Source organism: Ictidomys tridecemlineatus, chromosome 2 (genome assembly GCF_052094955.1).
Source record: "Ictidomys tridecemlineatus isolate mIctTri1 chromosome 2, mIctTri1.hap1, whole genome shotgun sequence".
Classification (NCBI taxonomy): Eukaryota; Metazoa; Chordata; class Mammalia; order Rodentia; family Sciuridae; genus Ictidomys; species Ictidomys tridecemlineatus.
In genome coordinates, this window is record NC_135478.1 from 87,783,612 (window position 1) to 87,788,195 (window position 4,584).

The 4,584-nt window shown below is 45.3% G+C and overlaps 1 long non-coding RNA gene across 20 annotated transcripts in view; it reads right to left on the reverse strand.

Moving 5' to 3' along the window:
• Nucleotides 1-2,401: 2,401 nt before the first annotated feature.
• The window catches only part of LOC144375215 (uncharacterized), a 29,514-nt gene continuing 27,331 nt past the window's right edge, over nt 2,402-4,584 (reverse strand). For all 20 annotated transcript variants that reach the window (XR_013434755.1, XR_013434763.1, XR_013434761.1 and 17 more), the window contains one exon: nt 2,402-4,584. This exon is cut by the window's right edge. This is a non-coding gene — a long non-coding RNA (uncharacterized LOC144375215).

The following is a 4,584-nucleotide window of genomic DNA, read 5'->3' on the forward strand; positions in this document are numbered from 1 at the left end:
TTCCTGGTGGTGCAAACCTAATTCCCTTTCTCTTGAATCTCCCAAGACAGCCTCCCCTCCCTGCTCTCCCCTCAAGAAGAATGGATATGGCAAAAGTTTCTCGGTTTCTATATGAGGGAAGTAGAAAGGGGGTGGTATTCTGTACAAGATGGAAACTTCTGTGATTGAATGTCATGGTCCATGTCCTCATCAGTATTCAGAAATGAATTCTATCTCTGCAGTTACAATGCCCAGAGCCATCTTTCAGGAACACTCATGACATGGGCCAGAGAGACCAGATTTTAAGTTCATGTTTACCAACATCATAAGCTCCACCATCTTGGAAAAATTATTTGAAGCATCTGTTTCCTCATCTGTCAAATATAAATAAAAATTGGACCGACATAGGCCAGTTGTGAGGAGAAAGTAAATATATACCTATAAAGCACTTAGCATAGTACCTGGCACAAAGTAAATCCTCAATAAGATCAAATATGATCAATGGAGGGTAAGCTGTCCCAGAAGATGTAATATTTGAGTGTTATCTCAAAGGATAATAGTAATAGTTCAGGATATTACAGTCTTATTATTGCCAAACAATCTACCTCCCAACTCAGTGGCCGAAAACAAACACCACTAGATCATGTGTTCTAGGAATCAAAAAATTCAGACAGAGCCCAGAGGAGATGGCTGATCTCTGTGACACTGTATCTAGAATTAAGAGAGAAAAACGTGAACAACTAGGACTAGAGATTCCACTCCCAAGTGTTTGGTGCCTTGGCAGGGAGGACCAGGCTGGAAAGCTAGGCTCAGGAGGGACTGGCAGCCGGTGTGCAGACAAGAGGCCTCTCCAACCTGGAAGCCTTGGGCTGTTGAACTTCTCAGCTGGTAGCTTAGTGTTCCAAGGCTGAAAGCCAAAGTTGGACTGCTCTTGATGACCTAGCCGTGGAAATCCCATAGTACCATTTTTGCCACACTCCATTGGTCAAAATGGTCAAACACACTCATGAAATTCAACTGGAAAATCACAGACCCCTTTTCTCAAAGAGAAGGATGCCAAGAGATTCGCGCCATTGTGTGTGTGTGTGTGTGTGATCACAGTGTCTACTCTATGTCAGGGTCCTGAGCTAAATTCTTTTTTTGTGAGTGCTGTTCTCGTCGTTGTCCCCCCCGGCTTGTTGAAAATATCACAGCACAGCAGAAAGATTCAAACATGGTGTTTTGAAATTCATCCCAGTTGTAGGCTGAGCATCCTGAAGGTTGGTGAAGCACCAAAGTCAGAAGCCCCAGCATTGCCTCAGAGTGGGGACCTACTCTAGTATCTCAGGGCTGATTCTCTCTCCTTTCTCTCTCCCTCCTGTGGCTTGATGGCAATGCGTCTCACTGGGCCAACTAGGTCCCCTTCCTCAGATGGGTTACAGCCTAAGATCTTGTTGCAGGGCCTCAGCTGGGAAATTAGGATGGTCACCTTACTGCTGTGCAAATCCTGCCCAGGCTTGTGTGGCCCTGGGCCAACTACTCCCTGGTTTGGGTACACACGTGCCTCTTGATGGGGGGTGGTCCCTGGTAAAAGATCCTAGGCTGAACTCCTGTGGCGCAGGATTTCACCTGATCCTTGCAATGAGCCCATGAGTAAGAATGACCACTTTCACTTTGTGCTGCGTGGATAAGGAAGCCGAAGGCCAGATCGTGTCCTGCTGAAGGTTAAAAACCTGGTCATTCAAACCTACCTGCATTTCAACCACGTCGCTCGAGTCTGGAGTCGGTGCTACGTTAATCCCATAACATTAGATCCCCCATAAACAGATCTATTAATAGATGATAGAAATGATAGAAGGAAGGAAGAAAGGGAGAGAGGGAGGGAGCCTGCCCCTACACTAACTCTAGGAGGAGGAGGAGAGAGTCCTTAGGAAATGGAAAAACCACAAATACCCCCGAGATGGCCACCTGAGAACACGAACCGAGGTCTCAGAGGCAATGTCTACAAGACGCCGAACATCTGGCTACTTCCAAATATTTGGACAATGGACTACCATATTTTGTCCAGCTTTCCTTGCATTTGTTTGATAAACACAGCTGTCTTGAAAACTAGTGGTAGGATCTTTGTCTGGGCAGAGTGAGTCCTGAGAGATCTTTCTCATGCAAACTCAGTGCAAATTCATGAGCCCATGGGAAGGTACCCAAGTGGTTTGGGCATCTTGATTTCAGTATGACTTGAAGAAAATCTATTCTGATTTAAGGAAGATGTACCTTAGGATTCAACAATCTACCTCCAAAACAAACCTACACAGACCTCACTGTGCTGATTGTGGTGGGGGGAGTTGGGAACCGCCTGGGTATCCACCCTTATGGGAATGACATTGACACTCCGGAGAGTGCACTGCAGAACCGTGCATTGACTGCAAACAAATAAATACACGTGCACGATACAAACATACATTTTAATATATTCACACGGCCACAAGGAGAAATCTTAAAAGCATGGTGCTGAGTAAAAAATGTTAAGCAACAATTTGGATGTGTGCATGGTTAATACCTATAATCCCAGCAACTGATGGGGGGGGGTCCCCAAGCCAGAAGGATCTCAAGTTCAAGGCCAGCCTCAGCCACTTAACAAGATTCTCAATAACTTTGTGAGATCCTGCCTCAAATTAAAAATAATAATAAAAAAAAATTCTAGGGATGTAGCTCAGTGGTAAAGCAAACCTGGCTTCAATCCCCAGTACCCCCCCCCAAAAAAAAGTTAAATAACAAAGTGAGATTTATTAAGCACATGTACTGTATATTTTATAAGGAAAAATGCTTAAGGGCATATTTTAGACCCATGGAGTAAATGCCTTTAGGTGCCTTTAGTTAGGGGCAGAGGTTAGAGTGGGGGGAGGGTTGGAGTGAAGGATATAAATATGATACACAAAATACAGCATATACAAATACCTATAATACATGCTCTACAATATATACATGCGTGTGATACTGCAATACAATAAGCAATGCATACAGTGCCATCCAAACATTATAATACAGTGCATCCATTATAATGTGATACATGTATCATCCTGCAGTGAGATGAGAGAGGCGCCTTGTGTATACTAAGGCAGAAACACACGCGGCCCAATGAGGACTTTGCCACCTCTTTTCAGCTCCAAGGTGAAAGGAAATCCGTCCTAAGCTTCCATCCAATGACGTGGCTTCCAATGCCAGGAATTCTTTGGCCGCACACAACACCAGCTTCTGACCAAAGGTCCAAGGGGCAAAGTTGAAGGGTAAAAGAAGCATGGCCTTTAAAAAAATCCCGTTCTCGTTGGGCGATCTTGGGCTCACGCCACATGTAAAATATCCTGCCAGCTTCACCTCTGGGGCCTCCAGGAACCCCATTTCCTCCTCCTGTCCCGGGGATTCGCATCTCAGCAGGTGATCCTACTGTGGTCCCCCAGGAGGGAGGGAGATCACTTTTCCGGAATGACTTGCAAACAATGGATGGATTTCCATCTTCCCAGAGGACTGGTTCTGTGTGTGTGTGTTTTGGGGGGGGGGTGGTTGTGTTACAGCCATGGGCTCTGCCTTCCATTTGGTCCCAGGCACCTTGGGTACTGCAGAGAGGAAAAGAAGTCTTTTTCCATTTCTAGGACCATCCATGCTTTGTAAAGTGTTCTCAGTTTTATCATGTGAGTTGTGTGTGCATAAAGGAGGGCATCTTTTGAGTCCTATACTGAGATTTGCAATGCATTCTTTCTCATGTACTATCTGAAGTTCTACTATTGCGAAGAATGATTTTATTGATAGATTTGATTACTATGTGTCACCTATTTACATAAAGGATGACTCTGGGTCCACCTGTGCTTCACACACTGTTTTATCTACTTTACTGACAAGGAATTGAGGAGTGGTGGTCAAGTAACTTGCAGGAGCTTACATGCTTCATATGTGACAGTGCTGGTGTTTGGACCTTACCACTCAGTTTCAAAGTGTAACCTGCTTACTTTTCTACCTGGGGCCATAAATCCAATAGCTCATGTATGATAAATAGGTAGATAGATCAATAGATGATTGATAGATAGATTTTCCTTATAAATGCATCATTAATTCATTTATGCATTAATTCATTAAGCACTTATTGAGCACCTGTTATGTGCCAGGAGCCATTTTAAGCTCTTTAGTGAGGAATACAAACCTGGACGTTGGGGAAAATAATCAAGGTTTAAAATACTAGTTTCGGTACTCTGTAAGCTTGGCTTCCCCAGAACTAGAGTGAGAAAAACATTTCTGTGTCCTTCTTTGGTGGCAAGTGAAAGACGAGCCAAGCACGGGGAAGGAAGGAGAGCCAGTGTAGGAAGCCTGTCCCCGAGCAGGCCACCCTGAGGGGCAGCAGGCACTCTTCCCAGGCTCACACCCCTGTCCATCAAAGGTGCCTGCCGGTAGGCATCTGTGTCTCCAGGCTGCACGCCACAGGAGGTGGGTTGGTCCTTGTATACATCCCATATCGTCCCACCTGTGTGCAATCTGCTCCGACCCTGCATGGAACCAGCCGCCCAGAGGCAGCTGGAGTGGAAGACGGACAAGTCCAGGGATCAGGAAGTGCACACCCTGGGTCTCTTAATCAAGGAC